This window comes from Ursus americanus, chromosome 2 (assembly GCF_024610735.1).
Source record: "Ursus americanus isolate L20-20 chromosome 2, mUrsAme1.1.p, whole genome shotgun sequence".
NCBI classification, from domain to species: Eukaryota; Metazoa; Chordata; class Mammalia; order Carnivora; family Ursidae; genus Ursus; species Ursus americanus.
This window is the reverse complement of record NC_142128.1, coordinates 99188755-99207316: the sequence shown is the minus strand read 5'-3', so window position 1 is coordinate 99207316 and position 18562 is coordinate 99188755. Positions and strand designations below refer to the sequence as shown.

Genomic DNA, 18562 nt, shown 5'->3' with positions numbered 1-18562 from the left:
GGACCTGTGTGAATCTGGAGGAGGCCCGAGGCCCTTCTAATCACTCAGGGTGGCCCCTCTCTGAAACAACCGTTTCTTCTTGCAAATATTGGCCATGTTGACAGCACTCTGGCCTCACTTCAAGTCCCTGGCCTGATACAACAGAATAATGATTCCACACCCCTCTTCTGCTCATACTCAATCAGTTTCCTCTGCCATACTTTCTTCTGCATTCTTACTTTCTTGAAAATATGCTGATATATACACGAGCAAGTTGACACAGAATGATATGTCAAAGTGGAAACACTGGCTTTCTCTGTGCCAGCAAGCGATGATAATCGGTGATCATTGGATCCCAGCATTAACACAAGCAAAGTAAGAACAAAACTTTGAAATAAAACATGCTGGTGACCAATGTTCATGAGGATGGGATGCACCAGACTCACCCCCCTCTCCCGTGTGGGTGGGAGCAGGATGGCTGCTTGGGAGATGTTTCCCTGGACCACTGCCCTGCGGTTTCCACCTCCCACCTGCACTGGGCCTGCAGGTCACGGAACGAGTGACAGCAGCAGTCTGTCTCCCTGGGACCCGAGGACAAGGGCTCTCAGGAGGCAGCAAAGAACCTCAAAATTCTCCAAACCTCATCTCCAAGCCACCCCCTGGCTTCTTGGATGGCCATGAACTATTTGGGTAGTCTCTAAGATGCAGGGTATTTGGAACATGACCTACATGTGACAATATCAAATACATTACTACCATTTATAGGTTTCAGTCCATTCTTTTTTAAAAACAATTTTTGTCTTGGGGCGCCTGGGTGGCACAGCGGTTAAGCGTCTGCCTTCGGCTCAGGGCGTGATCCGGCGTTATGGGATCGAGCCCCACATCAGGCTCCTCTGCTATGAGCCTGCTTCTTCCTCTCCCACTCCCCCTGCTTGTGTTCCCTCTCTCGCTGGCTGTCTCTATCTCTGTCAAATAAATAAATGAAATCTTTAAAAAAAAACAATTTTTGTCTTTATATTCTGATCATAAAATATATAATCAAGTAGAAATATAATATGTAATCATTACGGAACATTTGGAAATACAAAAGAACAAAATCCAAATCACCTATAATTTCATGACCTAAAGGAAACCACTATTTACGCTGGGCATTTTCCTGTTAGTCATGTGTGTATGTGTGTGTGCATGTGTGTGCATGTTTGATATGTGCGCATGCATGTGCGCACATGTGGTATGTGCATGTGTTGTGTGCATGTGCACGCATGCATGTGAAAATGTGGTGTGTGCATGTGTAAGTGCATGTGTACGTGCATGTGTGCATGGTTCGTGCACATGCATGTGTGAATGAACGTGTGGTGCATGCATGCATGCGTATGTGTGCTGTGCGCACATGTGTGTGTGCATATGCGTGTGTGCATGTGCGGGCATGTGTGGTGTGTGTACGTGTGTGTGCGTGCATGTTACACATGTAGCTATAGATAAATGTATACACGTGTGCACACATACATCCATACATATAGTTTTTTATAAACTCTACATGTTATAACCTGTTTTTATTACTTAACATTATATCAAGGTCAATTTTCTATGACTTTAAAAGTCTTCTTAGAAATCACTTGGCATGAAGTTCCCGCTAACATTTCATCACAGGCCTGTGGGAAAAGCATGCTGTGCTCCAGCGTAAGTCACTACTAGAAAGGTGCCCATCAGGCTCTCCCACCATCCGCTCCTGTCTCAGCAGAACCCGCCCCTCTCCCGGGCCTTGCTGCCTCAGTGACAACCATCAGAGTCCACAGGTGTACCCGACAGCCATTCGGCTGGTGCTCTTGTGAAGGGAGGACAGCCAAGTCTCCTCCTGGAAGAAACCGTACTTTCTTTCTGTCAGGAGTAAGGAGTCGTCTTAGGGGCTCACATGATGCCTTGAACAGACAGCAGTGAATAAATGCCACCACGGTCACAGGACAGACAGCAGGGTCGAGCCCCTCCCGGCCACTGCCACCATGGGCGCAGACCCCAGAGCAGGTCTGCACTGACTCGGGTCACCTCCCTCCAGGCACCTGCCCTGCAGGCGGTGTGGGCATGCACTCAGTGAGCTTGCGAGCTCATCGGGCCTTTTGAGTATCCACTTTTGGTCTACACTGTGCCCAGCGCTGATTTGGTGGGAAGATAAAACATAAGTCTTCATGATAGAACAGAACAGGAGAGGTAACCATGGCAATGGGAAGTGCTGTGCCCCCAGCCCGTCTCTGATGACCTGGGGCACCGTGTCCTCAGGCACCTGACTGTACCTCAGTGGCAGTGTGGAGCTCAGGCACAAACCCACTCCCGGGATAAGGCAGGGCTGCCCGGCGTCCCGTCTCCGGTGCCGTGCCAGCTCCTGGTGCTTTCTGCTCCTATTCCGGTACCTCTTTGACTCACCTCCTAGCATCTTCCACCTATACTCCTAAGAACCATCCTTCCTTAATCCCACATTTTACCCCCCTGTTCCTCGGCCTGGATCTGAGGCTCCAAGAGCCCTGGCCCCTGAGCACCACTGGTCTTCTGGTCTTACAGTATACCATGTCAGTCTAGGTCTAATGCTGATGGCGAGCAAAGCCTCTGCCTTCACCCCTCTTGCACAGCTGGAACATGCTGCTGTCACGTGCATGTGCAGATCAGAACATGCCACCATTGCTGTGACGTGCATGCATCACGCACTAACTCAGCTGCAGGTTCATGAGCACACACTGACCGTCGAGGGCGGGGGGTGTCCCTCCTCGGGGGGCGCACAGTACCAGGCAACATGCTGTGATGTGCGGTAGGACAAGTCCTCTTGAGCTTTGGAGGCCAAACCAAAAAAAAAGCACATATTCAATGAGGCTTCCCTTTACTATGGTAATTCCTGACAGGTGTTTCAGGAAAAGCTGCTGTCCTCTCATTTACGGAAGGAGAGCTGCCGGGCATCAAACATGCCCAAAGCACATGGACATGATTATGCATTTCTCGTAGCCGATTGTGAGGACAGGATTCTCAGCTGCAAGTTTCAGAAACCCGACTCACATAGCCTCAAGCAAAATGGGAAGGATTTTTGTTTGTTCTTTAGAGAGAAAGCAAGAGCCAGGGGAGGGGGGTGGAGGGCTGCAGGTGGAGAGAGAGAGAATCCTAAGCATACTCCACACCCAGCACAGAGCCTGATGTGGAGCTTGATCTCACGACCTTGAGATCATGACCTGAGCTGAAACCAAGAGTCAAATGCTTAACTGAGCCACCCAGGTGCCCCAAAATATGAGGACTTTTTGGCTCATGCCACTAAGAGGTACAGGAGTGTAATTGTCCTCAGAGCTTGGATGAGGACATCAAACCTGGTCTCTCCGTCTCCTGCCCTGTTTTCAACTTTACTGGATACATTTGGACAGACGCCACCCACGCAGCCACTCCAGGTTTATGTCCCGCCACCCCAACCACTCTCTCCCCGCTGGGGTATTCTCGAAAGCTCAGAAATGGAATGTCATGGCTGGGGACCTGGTCTGCATCTCGTGCCTACTCTTGAATCCACCACTCTGCCCAGGGAAGGGGATAAAGCACGTAGTCTGAGATTCAATAGAAGCCTGTTCTCCAAAAGAAAATCAGAGTGTGATCACCATGAGAACAGGAAATTGGCATCTGAAGGCAACGATCAAAGGCACGCCACAATCCGCCCCGTGGCCTTTCGGGATCTCCTTACACCTTTCTTTCCATTCATACAATTTCAGCAATATCCTTGTAACTATGCCACATACATCCCCAAACTAAATCACTCCCTCCCCAGACAACCTAAAATTACATCCTCTTTTTGTGTCCAGCTCCAAGACCAGGGTCTCTGGGTCATACAGATTCCTCTCAATGAAGTTTGGCTACACCCCAGAGTTTGATTCCTTTAGATGGAATGACAGAGGTAAACATTCCTGACACGTACAAGCGTCCTCATGCACCCGAGTGGAGAGAAAACAGGATAATGCAGTAGCATTTCCCATTTGGCAGCAAGAAGGGGGAACAGCATAGATGATCAGCAGTCCTTTGCCAAATCCTGCTCCGCTAGACAAGAACAGAACAGCAAGGACGCGAGCTCCTGCAGGCAGTGAGGGCCCTCACCAGCCCATAGCCCTGCTTCCCTCTCTAAGCGTGTCCCCTTTACCCACATCCGGGGAGTATCTGTTAGTGACTCCTTCCAGATGGGGCAGGTTTGGGCATCAAGGGGCTGCCTAGCACAGGCTCTGGTAGCCAAGCTCAGATTTCTTTGGAAAAAGAACCCGCTCAGAAATCTCGTACTTAGTACTCTGTCGGAACATTTGCATTTAGTCATTTCATGGGATATTAACCAAAGCAAGAGAAGTTGTCCTTACTGAGGGCTCTGGCCTGGGAGTTCCATCTCTCAGTAACAGCCTGAGGGCTCTACACTTCCCCCCCTCAGCTTGCCAGCCTCCACCCCATCCCCCACCACATCTCCCCACCCCCACCCCTGTAGTGAAATTGGGACTAGACCTGCCTCCCTCCCTGCAGCCCAAGGGCCAGTGTTCTGCTCATGAGCCAGTGCCTTGCACCCTTACCCCAGCTCTCTTCTTCCACAGTCTGTTAGCCATCAGAAGGCTTCTCAAAATGTTTGACATGCAGCAAAGTATAGAAATCATACACCATGCAGCCCCGTGAAAATCACAGAGTTGGCACACCAGCGTCCCCTTGCCTGGTCAAGAAACAAGGACACCAGGACCCTCCCAGTCACCACCCTCCCTTCTGTCCAGGGGCTCCACTCACCATACATTAGTTCGGCCTGTTTTTGAAGCTCATATAAGCGGAACTCTACGGTATGTATCCTTTTCTGTCAAGGTTCTTGTACTCCTATTGGACCTGTGAGCTTCGTTCATGCTGAACGTAGCCATAGTTGGCTTCTGTTCATTGGTGTACTGTGTTCAGCACAATGCATGTCCCCATTCCGCTGTTGATGGGTATTTAGTCTTCCATGTGGGACTACCACAAACAATACCGCGTCGTCTGTCGGTACACACAAGCGCACGGGTACCCAGGAGCGGAATTGCTTGGATACACACACATTCAACTCTCCCGGGAAACACCGCTCTGTTCTGCTAAGTCCCTGCTCACGTCCCACCAGCAGGGGGCAAGTGCTCCAGCAGATGCTCCAGGAGCGTGGCCCGGGTATCCCCCGTAGCGATTTTGGTAGAAGGTGTGCTGAGACCTCCTACTCCCACTGTGGCGTTTCGCTGATGACAAGTGAGACGAGTGTCTTTCCATGTTTATTTGGTTATCCCCTCTTGCGAAATGCCCACTTTGCTGTGGGACTGGTTATCTTCTCTTATTTAGTTATAGGAGTTTCGGACATGAGCCCTTGGTGCGTTACGGGGGCTGTGGCACCTTCTCCCATCCTGCGGCTCTTCACTCCGCACTGACGTCTTTGATGACCACAAGGACGAGTGGCCCTCGGGCTCCAGCTCCTTCCTTGGCTTGGTCTTATCTTCTGCTCTGTTTCTAGTCTCCCTGCTTCTTCCAGAATGACCTTCATCACAGGGCAGAGAACCCACTGCTTCCTGTCCTACAAAGCACGGCATTACCTGGATCTCAGCTACCAAAGGCAGAAAGGACCTTTTTTATCCAAGACAAATGTTTCTTCTTTTTTGCTCCCAATTGGACCAACTTTGAGAGAAGTTTCTCTTTTTCATAGAAACTCACTGGGAACTTCCAGAAGGAGCCCACACATTCCCCAGCCTGAAAGGTTCTACCAAGTGCTTTAACAAGGACAAGGACAGAGTCTCAAACAGCACCTGATCTGAGTCCCAAGAGGAAGTGGGCAACAATTTAACTAGCAGCTCTGTGAGAGTATCACAAAGACCGCTAACTCTGCAGGGGGTGAGAGAAAGACCCTCACCACCATCTGTCCTACCAGGTACAGTACCTTGTGGGCTCCATGACTGGTAGCACCCCACACTAGGAAGGACTCCACAGCTCAGACTAGCTATGGATGTAACAGAACAGACAGAAGCTGGGAGGGCGGACTAAGCAGGTCATGTAACCAAATGGTCCAGGCAGAAGTCTGTCCAGCAATTTCATCTGGACCACATTTCTCACCACCTTCAATTCCCTTCTTCTCCATTTAGTTTCATCGAATCACTTGGCAGACAGCCAGCAGCTACTCCAGCTGGCAGGCTACCTTCTCAGACAGCCCAGGGAGAAGCAAACACATCTCTTCCCAATACTCAGACAGAAGTCCTGACACTGGAATGCCGGATTTCGAGCTGTACTACAAAGCTGTGATCACAAAGACAGCATGGTACTGGCACAAAAACAGACACATAGACCAATGGAACAGAATAGAGAACCCAAAAATGGACCCTCGGCTCTTTGGGCAACTAATATTTGATAAAGCAGGAAAAAACATCCGGTGGGAAAAAGACAGTCTCTTCAATAAATGGTGCTGGGAAAATTGGACAGCTACATGCAAGAGAATGAAACTTGACCACTATCTCACACCATACACAAAAATAAACTCCAAATGGATGAAAGACCTCGATGTGAGGCAGGAATCCATCAAAATTCTAGAGGAGAACATAGGCAGCAACCTCTACAACATCGGCCAAAGCAACCTTTTTCATGACACATCCCCAAAGGCAAGAGAAACAAAAGATAAAATGAACTTATGGGACTTCATCAAGATAAAAAGCTTCTGCACAGCCAAGGAAACAGTCAGAAAAACTAAGAGGCAGCCCATGGAATAGGAGAATATATTTGCAAATGACACTACAGATAAAGGACTGGTATCCAAGATCTACAAAGAACTTCTCAAACTCAATACACGAGAAACAAATAAACAAATCAAAAAATGGGCAGAAGATATGAACAGACACTTTTCCAATGAAGACATACAAATGGCTAACAGACACATGAAAAAATATTCAAAATCATTAGCCATCAGGGAAATTCAAATCAAAACCACACTGAGATACCACCTTACGCCAGTTAGAATGGCAAAAATAGACAAGGCAAGAAACAACAATTGTTGGAGAGGATGTGGAGAAAGGGGATCCCTCCTACATTGTTGGTGGGAATGCAAGTTGGTACAGCCACTCTGGAAAACAGTGTGGAGGTCCCTTAAAAAGTTAAAAATTGAGCTACCCTATGATCCAGCCATTGCACTACTGGGTGTTTACCCCAAAGATACAGACGTAGTAAAGAGAAGGGCCATATGCACCCCAATGTTCATAGCAGCAATGTCCACAATAGCTAAATCGTGGAAGGAGCCGAGATGCCCTTCAACAGATGACTGGATTAAGAAGTTGTGGTTCATATATACAATGGAATATTACTCAGCTATCAGAAAGAACGAATTCTCAACATTTGCTGCAACATGGACGGCACTGGAGGAGATAATGCTAAGTGAAATAAGTCAAGCAGAGAAAGACAACTATCATATGATTTCTCTCATCTATGGAACATAAGAACTAGGAAGATTGGTAGGGGAAGAAAGGGATAAAGAAAGGGGGGGGTAATCAGAAGGGGGAATGAAACATGAGAGACTATGGACTATGAGAAACAAACTGAGGGCCTCAGAGGGGAGGGGGGTGGGGCAATGGGATAGACCGGTGATGGGTAGTAAGGAGGGCACGTATTGCATGGTGCACTGGGTGTTATACGCAACTAATGAATCATCGAGCCTTACATCGGAAACCGGGGATGTACTGTATGGTGACTAACATAATATAATAAAAAATCATTAAAAAAAAAAAATGAAGTCCTGACACTGGGCCCCACTGCCTGGCTCAGATCACGTTCCCACCCTTGGAAGGGTGGAGGCCAACTCCTCTCCCACCACCCTCCACACCCACAGGAAAACCAGCGTGTGTCACTGAAGGAGCCACAGTGGACGTGGGGGACGTGGGGGCAGGTGCAAACAAAGTCATTCACAAACTGGAGGCATGTTAATAACTGTAGCAAACATCACCACTTGCCCACCCCGTGTCCATTCCTGCTACCTCTTCCTGGCTGATGGAATCTCAAATTTGTTTGCTTGGCAATATGCCTGGTTTCAGGGCATCAATCACCAAATCAAAATTAATAAACACATTCCCTTTTTCTAGATTATTTAGTGGATGGGTTCATAACATTCTCTGGTCAATAAGATAGAGGGAAAATCTGCTGGGGACATATGGCTCAGGGAAAGATCTTCCTCCCTGAAAGGAGGAGTGGTTCATGTAGAGAGCCCACGTGCTGTCCCGGGCCCACTCCCAGCACCTGCCTCTGGGCATAGTTGTATGGGGACATGATGGCTGGAGCTGCTGCAGCCACCTTGTGGGCCTTGAGGGGAAGGCCAGGAGAATAGCAGAAATGCCAGCCCAGAGCCCTGATGTCCTGGACCTACTGACTCAGCTCCAGAATGACCATCCCCGGCTGCTGGTCAGGAAAACCGTCTGCACAAAGCCAGGCTGTCTTCCAGCTGTACGCATCCTAGCTATTCCACTACACTCCGCGGACACATGCAGAGTGGCAGGCAAGGAACAAACAGGCCTTCAGTCAAGCACCCTTTGCTGAGTTAAAACTACCTGGGTCATCATCAACCCATGGCATACGAAGACAGGACTAAAAGAGGAACAAGCCACAGATGTTCCTCCTGCCCCTGAATCTCTGTCACTCTTTTCCCTTTCTCTTGTATGAAGTCGAGCCTTATGAAATTGATGACATTCAACCTGTTCGAGCCTACAAACAAGGCAATTTCACATGGTTCGACCTAATGCAACCTTGTAACCAGCCCTGCGTCTCTGCATTAACAAGTGTAGGAGCAGAGATACCGTTTCCCTCTTTCCCCAGCCATGGTGGATTCTCAAGCCACATTTGGAAACAGTACTCCTAGTAAGTAGAGCCAGAGGGGCCGTGACAGGTGCAGCTGCTGCTGCGCAGCCCTGGGAAGAGAGCTTGCCGCCCGTCAGCTGGGCGCACAGCCTCGGTCTCTGGGCACTCTAGACTAGCGCTACCCGAAAGAACTTCCTACTGCGACACCCATCGTCCCTTCTGCGCCGGCTGCAAGGGGAGGTGCTAGCCACGTGTGACTACTTGAGTCACAGGAGCACTTGAGCTACAGCCTAGTAGGACTGAGAAACTGAATTTTAACTGCATTAATTTTCATTCCTTTCCATTTCTATCGCTGCACGCTGGCTTGTGGCCACCATAACGGAAGGCGCAGCTCTCGACTTGAATGACCGCTCGTTTAAATCGCAGCAACTGACCTTGAGCCTGCCCCGTCATTCTGGTAGAAGCTACATCTTACGGCAAATATGACCCGAGCTGCAGCAGGCAGAGGGCGTGATAACCAGCCTGAGGTCTGGATGGGGAGGCCCAAGTCAAGTGTACGACCTCGCTGTGCAGTCACTCGGTAGGGCCTGCTGCTGCTGAACCGGGAATACTATATGGAGGCTGGAAAGCTGGCAAGCATCTTGGCTCACTTCTCCCCGGAAGCTGACCTTGGGGCAACCTCGGGTCCTAATATCATCTCTTCAGTTTGGGCATTTACTGAAGGGTGATAAGGAAGGGTGGTGGCCGTTGGCTCACAGTTTGTCCACAAGCCTCCCAACCTCCATTGGGTAGAACCATCCCAATCGCCAGAAAGGATGGTGTCTGGAGCGTCTGGGGCGCGCTTCCTGGCACAGGGCTTTGCCTGTTGCAGCACAGCTAAGACGGCACTAAGAGAAGCTCATCCATCAATTAAAGGCTCTAAGCGTCTCCCCACCCCCAGCCAGGTGCTGCTTTAAGTCCCGTGGGCCCAGAGATGAGCAAGATGAGCAAGACAAAGTGCCTGCCTGCACGCACTTCACTCTCACACTGTCCATTCTAAGAGGGCTCTTTGCAAATAATTGCTGGAACAATCCCGCAAGCTCAACACCCATTTTGAATGAGGCACCCTGGCAGCTTCCCACTGAAAACTAAGTGCTTTTGGAGAAGAGCTCAGTGTTCCAAGTAGTTTGGCATACACCCCACTCCCGTGCAGCCCTTTCCACGTGGGAATCTGTCCTGGGCTCCCACAGCAGGCTTCGGGGAATCCTGAGAGGGGCCGCACGCATCGTGGCCTAAACAGATGACAACTTGCCAGGCTGGACCCAGGAGCCGCTTGACCCTGAGAACATCCAGGGAGGCCGAGGAACACCTGGAAGCCTCTGCATGGTGAGCAGCTCAGGACTCCAGCGCTCACTTCTGCTCCCTCCAGATTCTTAAACAAGTCATGCTTCTCAACTCCGATCACAAGACTCCGGGGACAGACATCTCCACGACATACTTAAGACTGCCGGTTTATCCTGGGAAGACCCCTGAAAGATACCATCGGTATGGATCGAGAGTATGACTGCCCGACTTGCAAATGGACCACTCTGACTTCTTGGTCAGTTCGTGGACTTTGATTCATTCACCCACTCAACCCACATTGGTGCTTAGTGCCCAGAAATACGCTCAGTATTTAGGGAGTACAGAGATTAAAAATATATATGGTGCCTGACCCTGGGAAGCTTTTCCGGCAGATAGACTAACAAACCAATCATAACACAGGGGATTAGCACTAGGAACAAGGCACACAGAGCCGGGGCACGGCTGCGTGCAGTGAAGAGGCTTGTCGGCAGAGGGTGTCAGAGAGGTTCCCCAGGGAGAAGCAGCCCGAGCTGGGTCTTCCAGATGCTCCAAAAATGGTGTGGGGTTTTTAAAGGATTTTATTTATTAGAGAGAGAGAGAGAGAGCGCGCACGCATACATGCACAAGCAGGAGGAGGGGCAGAGGGAGAAGCAGATTCCCCATTGATCAGGGAGCCCGACATGGGACTTGATCCCAAGACCCAGGGATCACGACCTGAGTTGAAGGCAAATGCTCAACCAACTGAGCCACCCAGGCATCCCTGAACACCATGTGGTTTTAACTTAACTTTCACCACACATCAGAACCACCTGAGCCCACTCCCGACCAATTAAATAAGAACCTTTGAAGGTCAGGCCCAGGTGTTTTCTGAAAGCTCCCAGGGCTGCGATCCACTGTGCAGCGAGCTGGACTGAGAGGCAAGTGGGGTTCCCCTGACTAGTCGCACACTCGAGTTAGAGTGGCACCAACACACAATTCAAGCTAAACCAGCCCACAAGATGTAGTTCACATTCGTTGCAATGAACTAGAAAGAGACACAGCAATGAAAGCAAGACCCAGGACAATTCAGCGACGGAGGATTCATGTGGGGAGATAAGGCAGAAATCAAACGGGTCCAGAAACACTGAGCCCCTTCGTGTGGAGCAGATGCACCGCCGATCAGAGGTACTTCGAAGTTAACCCTGACCTGAGCCTTACGTTAGGAACCAAGACAGCACTGGAAGCCCTGACCCATCTCCATCACACCCCAGGTCCCCCACTTTCCATCCCAAGGAGAGAAGTGACAGTCTCATATACAACCCAACAAAATGCCTGGTGTTTCATGGGAGGAGCAGCGAGGAAGGAATGAAGAGAGGGGCATGACGAAGTATAGTAGATGTTAGGAGAAGAATTTGCATATAATCCATCATAGTCCTCTATTTTTATGGTGTACCTTTACAAAAATGGAATTTGCCAGCCCAGGTCAGCCATGGAGCATGCTGTTTGAAGCCCCTGCTCCTGCGGCGAGGGCCCCAGCCCAAGTGCCTGAGGAAGAGCAGGACGCCTGTGCCGGGGAGGATCCGGAAGAGCCGGGTCCTTGGGGCCTTGACCGGGAGCTCCCTCCCAGGCAGGCGTCAGTCACGCGCAGGCCTAGACGCTAACAGGCCTCTGAGCGGTATTTCCCCCCCTGCCCTCCGCTCCACCTGCCTCGAACCCAGTGGGCACGGAGAGTATGTGTGGCTGCGGTGCTACTAGCCCGCTGCTCTTCTCGGCGAGAATGCCCGGTTATGAAGCACCTGTTCGCGCGTCTTAATCCCTGCACCAGGCCTCCTCGATCTCTAGTCAGTATGAACCTTACCTTTCTGGGGTCTGTCGTCTGCCTCACAGTGTTCTTGTCTTGGGACATGTCCTATCAGAGGGTCAAAATGCCCTCTCAGTGACATAAACTCAAAATCAGAGACCCGGACTAAAAACATCAGAGAAGCCTCATTTGGTCCTTATTATTTGCAGCAAAGACAGGAGCAGCATTCTCGGATCAGGAAGAACAGTACCACTGACACGAACAAGGCTGCTCGGCATGTAAGCCACAAGCAAGAGAGCGAGCGAGTGACGTCAGCAAAAGCGCATATCCTCCAAGTCTGCAGGCTTCCACCCGAGCAGGTGTGGGGCATTGAACGTTGTTTCGTGGCGAACGACACGCAGTATAGACCCAAAGTCTCCTGGGCTCATCCCTGGGATCTCCAAACCCAGAGTCAGCTGGGTCACCTGACAATAATCGTAGTAAAAACTGCCCCTTGTGAAGTGTTTACTGCCTTTGGAGGCTGAGCTAACAAGGGACAAATGTTACCTCATTCCATCCTCAAACAACCCACGGGCTAGGTACCATTATTACCTCCTTTTGCAGGTGGTGAAGCTGAGGCCAGAGGAGGTAAAGGGACTTCCTGAGGTCCCACATGGAGAGTCAACCCACAGCTGCCTTGCCCGATCTCGAGGAACCCTGTCCCTAAACACGATTCCTCTGTCGGAAGCATAAAGAGGCCTGAACTTGGAGTTGCAGGCTGGCTTCTAGCCCTCCCTCTTCCGCTTGTTTGGGCCTTACAGGGTGTTCCCTTGGGGTAGAATGAGGCTCATCCTCTGCCTTGGTCACAAACTGACCCCAGCAACTGCATGAAACAGAAGACCAGCTCTGAGGGCAGCCAGCAGATCCATCTTGCAGCCCCAGCATTGTGCACTCGAGAAATGTTTATTGAAGTAATAATGCATCCACAGTGCTCGGAGAGCTGACGAGCATCGCACAGTGAAGACGTCCAAGTGGCATAGGGCATGGCAGCCAGCGGCCACCTCTGGGAGGGCCCCCACTGCGGCCTCCCCAGTGGTGCGTGCATTCATTTTCCACGTACCCCAACCTCGGCTGCCAAGCGTCATAAATGAACAGCTCCCTCCAGCCTACAAGCTGCAACAGAGGGCCGTCCAGCCACTCATCAAGGTTTATGATGGAAGCTCTCATTTGTGTTCCTCAACCCTTTCAAAGCCACCAGCATCTCCACGGCCAGCAGAGCCGTGACCCCTTCGCTGGGTTGCCACATGCCAGGATTTCTGCTTTGCAAACATTTGCTCCAAAACAGAAAACCAGGAACACATCTCCCATCAGACAGAAGTACCCTGGCAGCTGAGCTACCAAATGCCAATCCAGGGAGATGAGCAAACCCTAGTAGGGCTGAGATGAGCCCCGCCCCAGCCTAGCATAAGCTCGGGGTCTGAATTCATGCAGCCTGGTTTACAGGACAGCTCAGCAAAACAAGACCCCAGCCTGTCGACCATGCACACTGCACGGGCTAACGCCCTGAGAGCCAGGCATTCCTCCGAGGTCTGCTCAGCCCCTTCCCTCCACAGCAGCTCGGGACCATGGGGTCCATGGGGTTCATGGGGATGGCTCTCCATCAGCTCAGGAGAGCTGAGAGGACTGAGGGGAGTAGCTGAGATGCACACATGCGACGCCTGTCCCAGATCTGCCCATCACAATATGCAGGGGCCGCCTTTACAAGCCTTGCATGGAATTCTGCTCTGGAAAGAAGCCAGGCTGGGGGAGTAGAGAGCCATCAGGTGGCACACCCATGTCTCCTAAGAAACCCGGAGAGGGCCCAGGACGGTCCCGTGAGGAGAGGACATGTCATCGTAGCACTGTGGAGGACAGAACCAGCAGGGATGATGTAGCGGCGGCAGAGGGTAGGAAAGTGTGCCGCGCAGTCCCCCATCTGCGCAGCTGGGCTCTGCCTGTGGCAGGTGCCACACGGCACATCAGCTTCTGCTGTGCCGGACCACGCTGCTGTCCACACTGCCCAGGGATGGCTGTGGAGACAGGGCGGGGTGGGCCCCACTGTCGGGGGTGGGGAGAGGGTTTGCAACCACCCAACCCAAGAGGCAGAAAGCCCAGGACTCTTCACGGCAGCACTGTGGCTTTGAGGTGTGAGAATTTGCCATCCATGGCACTGAGCTGAGCTCTGAAATAGGATACCCTGGCTGCCCTCAAAGGTCACCATCTCATGGAAAAAACCATGGACGTGGTCTCACGGCAGTAGGGTTTGTAGTTGAATATGAAGCTGGAAAGCTAAACCAAGGTTGGACCGTGAAGGGCTTGATGTGCCAACCCAAAGCGCCTAAATCGTATCTCTACATTTGTGATCTCTAGATTTGGGCGCAGTAAAAGATGATCCAGAGGGTGAAGGAGGAAAATACTAGAATTTCCATATCTAGGTATCCCCTGCTTTTTGGAAGTTCACCTTAAGCCACTTCGCTGTTGCAAAGACCTCATTAGTACCCTGTTCTTGCTAACCGAAGGACATCCGAAGAGGATTCCTCACTTTTACGAGAAAAGGTAACAAGAGAAAATCATGTTCAGCGTCTGTTTTGCAGCAAGCTCTTACAGGGGCAGCCCCCCAGCTCCTTCCCCGGGACCCACACTCAGCAGCTCAGCATCAGACCAGAGCTGTGGACTGCATCTCTGAGCATCAATTTGTCTTGCGCGTCCATTAGCAAGATGTGCCCTGAGGTATAAGGCAGGTTATTTTTCGGGTCTGGGAATGTTAAAAAAAGTTTCCCTATAAATCAATGCTAACTGCTTCTTCTCACCGCCATTTCGGCTTCTAGAAGTTTTCACGCTCCACTTCCTGATATTGGGGGAAATCTGAAGTTATTTTTATATAATTAAATACAAAATAAATCAAGTTCTTTTAATACTCACTCTAAGCGATGCCTTTCACGCCTTCACCTGATACATGCATCAGCGATCCACCATCGAGGTGTTGAGAGATTGGACCCCGGGTGACAGCGGTGACTGCGTCCCTGGGCTCTCCCTCCGCACAGTGTGACCTACAACAGACGAGCCTTGGTAAGTGGAATTACAGAGCAGATCTCATTGTTCACTAAACTATCTGCAAAAAATGGACAAGAGGCTTAAAAAAATTTTTTTAAAGATTTTAATTAATTAATTAATTTATTTGTCAGAGCGAGAGCATAAGCAGGGGGAGTGGCAGGCAGAGGGAGAGGGAGAAGCATGCTCCCTGCTGAGCAAGGAGCCTGACGCGGGAACTCAATCCCAGGACCCCAGGATCATGATCTGAGCCGAAGGCAGATGCTTCACCTAGGAGCCACCCAGGTGTCCCTTAAATTGTTTTCTAAAAAACCACCATGGATTACATAATAAGGTAAGACAAAGTGAACAGGAAAAGTGGTCATGTTGAGCACTCAGTCAGCCACATCATCAGGGAAACAGCGATAATAATCAGATTTCACTAGTCAGCCAGAAAGTTTCCAAATCATAAAGACTATCTGAAATGCATCTTTACAATCAGTGTTGGGAATGAGAAACCAAATCCGAGGCATCGACAGTACCTCAGATATTAGCTGGTGACAGCAATGAAACTGCTGCAATTAACAAGACATCTGAAAGTACTGTTCACATTATCTTTACCTTGTCTTTTCTGAATTTTCTTGCATTCTTTATAATGAGCATTAACATACTGGTCCTGTAACATGCATATAAAATCACAGATGATTGGGTACACATTTGCTGGGGCCCACGCTCGACACTCCCATCGCCAACAGCGGACAATCAAAAGGTCTTGGGAGCCACTGGTCTAAGTGACACAGCCCAGAGCTGGCCCGGGTCCCCATCTGGACCACATACTTTCCGAGACTCCGTGGTTTTCGTGCTCCACCACAGGAGGAAAAACCTTCCAGAGAGCAGCTGAGCACAGCCACCTTCACGGCTGTGTCAGAAACCACCCCAACCCCAAAGACCTACAGGCTCTTTCTTCCCAGCCATGGCCATGGGCCAGGGAGGAAACACCCAGCAGAATTCCACGCCGCACCTTGGAGTCGTGGGCCGGTTCACATCAACTCTACACGTGCGAAGTAAAGAAGGCGAGCTAGATGCTTTGATGGCAACGTCAATTCTGTCTCGCAGTATGTATTTGAATAATACTAATTTTCCATACATGCTAGTGGTTTTCTTTCCAAATCAATTTGTGTACCTTTTCTATGAGTGGTCGTTAAAATACTGAGCCGATCATGTAGCAGGAATGCAGATTTGTGTGTCAAAAGTAGGAGAGAAAGGAGGTAAAAGGCTATAGGTTGGGAGACCCTGGCCCGGACACCTTCACCCAGTGCCCAGCCCAAGACTGCAAGGGCCCCTCATCTCCGCAGGTACAAACTGGCCCAGCGGGAGGCGCTCACAGAAGCACGGGATCTGCACAAGCACCGTGTTCTGTCCGTGCAGCCTGAACAACAGTCACGGGTTTCTCTGCGTCCTCGCGTGGCGGGAGCAGCAAGGGAGCACTCCAGGGCCCCTTTTACCGGGGCACTGACCCCACTCTCGGTGGCTCCACCCTCACAACTGATCGCCTCCCAGAAGCCCACCTCCAAACACCAGCACCCGATTACGGCGGAGCACGTTTAATTTGGGCCCCGCATCTGGTCTGTGGCTCCCGATTGAAGACGAACAAACTCATGCCAGGGGATGATGACTGACCGCGGGTCTCTGTGGGGACCACTGCACCGCCTGGCAGCCGGGCCCTGACCTCCGTCCTGCCTGGGAATCCCCACAACCTTGGGGCAGATTTTGGTGTCAGCTTCCAGAAGGAAAGGGTGGGGTTGGTCTGTTTGACCACGAGCTGGGAATCCAACTATGACCAAGGAAATGACCAAATCCCTGGAAAGTGAGTGAGGAGCAGATGAAGAAAAACAAGAAAAACGTGAGCCTGAGGCCCTGTTGCTCTGTCGTGCGCCGGCTCCCGGCACAAATGTGCGGGTTTGGCGCCCCCTGCTGTCCCCTTCCTGCCCATGTCTGTGTCCTGCGTCCTCTGTGTCCCCTGTGACCTGTTCCCTGTGTTCCCCACGTCCCGTGCCCTGTATTTCCCATGTTCTGCCAGAGACAGATGTCCCGACCATGGTGTGGCCGAGGCGGGGGGACTGCAAAATGAGCATTTAGCAGTGGAGTGAGGGCACAATATTGCAAAAATGCACCTGAATCATCAGCCATGTCAAATCCATGATTTAAGAACATCAAGTGCAATAATGGGGCTCTGCACGCCCTCCTTCACCACGACACTGGGTGATGTATGGTTCGAGGCGAGGCTACAGAACCTGGTAAGCGTCCTCAGCTCAACCGTCCCCATGCCCCCTGGGCACACAGGTGCTTGCATCTGTCTGCATTGAGGCGGGAGTGGGGCTGGGGCATTTCAATCATTTCTTCAAGAAACAACTAATTAGCTTCTACACTGAGCCAGGAGGCATTGCCAAGAATACAGAGGGTATTTAATACAGGCTGGGGCAGCTGCCCTGCTCTCAAAGGGCTTCCCACCTAGGAAAAAAGGGAGAAAAGTTGTTGAATCATATCAATTCCTTTATTGACCCTACCGCGTAAGCATTATCTCCAATGTCAACAACAATGCTACAAGCTAATCAACACCAGGTTACGGACGGGGAAGCTGAGGTTCAGAGGCCAGAGGACCCAGGCCAGAGGTGGTGAGGCAGTCCTCAAACCCTGGTCCGCCTGACCCCAAACTCCATGCTCTGTGCACTCACGTCCTTCTGTGGCTGATTCTGTCATATGCAGGGGGAGCGGCAGCCCCCTGTGGTGACACGCGGGTGCATATCCGTGACAGTTTCACCTCGACAGCTACAGGAAGGTAAGCGGCGGGATGCAGCACATACAGATGTTTTATTTTAAAAACAAAGTTTTGGGGCACCGGGTGAAGGGTCTGCCTTCAGCCCAGGTCGGATCTCAGGGTCCTGGCATCAAGTCCCGCATCAGGCTCCCTGCTCCATGAGGAGTCTGCTTCTCCCTCTACCTCTGCTGCTCCCCCGCTTGTGCTCTGTCTCTCTCGCTCTTTCTCTCAATTAAATAAATAAATAAAATCTTTTAAAAATATAAAAATAAATTTTAAAAAACCAAAGTTTTAAAACCACATATAACTCATGGTGCATTGTTAAATAAAAATATTATTAAATGCTAATAAAGTTTGCTAATTGTAGAAAAAAGTGAATATTTGTTCATTCTGGTTGGTGGGTACACGGTTGTTCAACTCCACATTCTCTGTACAGCTCCATATTTTTTAAAAATTTTTTTCCTAAATAATATTTTTAAAGAAGAAGAAAAAGAAACTGAAAGGAAGTAAGTATCCTCCAAGGATCCTAATATGAAATCATGGAACCCGTCTACCCGCTGAGCGATCACGCACGAGTGTGACTGTGAAAACACAGGTTCGGTCCTCACAGACTAAATCCAGCTATTTATACAGCGTTTCACCTGGGGACCTCTAAGCATGTCACAAACAGGAATTAATTGCCCCTCCTGTCACCTCCTGAAAGACAGAGGAGTGCTTCACTGATTGTTAAATCACGTCTGGGGAAAAGGAAGTATCTGGTCTGACAGCACAGCGTGGACTGGGACTGGAGGCCGCGGGCAGGA

General features: G+C 50.5%; 1 protein-coding gene across 7 annotated transcripts in view; it reads right to left on the bottom strand.

Annotated features, from left to right (window-relative positions):
* Nucleotides 1-18562, bottom strand: part of CNIH3 (cornichon family AMPA receptor auxiliary protein 3) — a 338644-nt gene that overhangs the window by 267985 nt on the left and 52097 nt on the right. For 6 of the 7 annotated variants that reach the window (XR_006779551.2, XR_015723192.1, XR_015723194.1 and 3 more), the window contains exon 4: nt 14834-14961. The gene's annotated coding sequence lies outside the window, so the exon portion shown is untranslated. Of the gene's footprint in view, nt 1-1430; nt 2797-14833; nt 14962-18562 lie in introns of those variants that run through there. The other variant, XR_015723197.1, reaches the window with a different exon arrangement.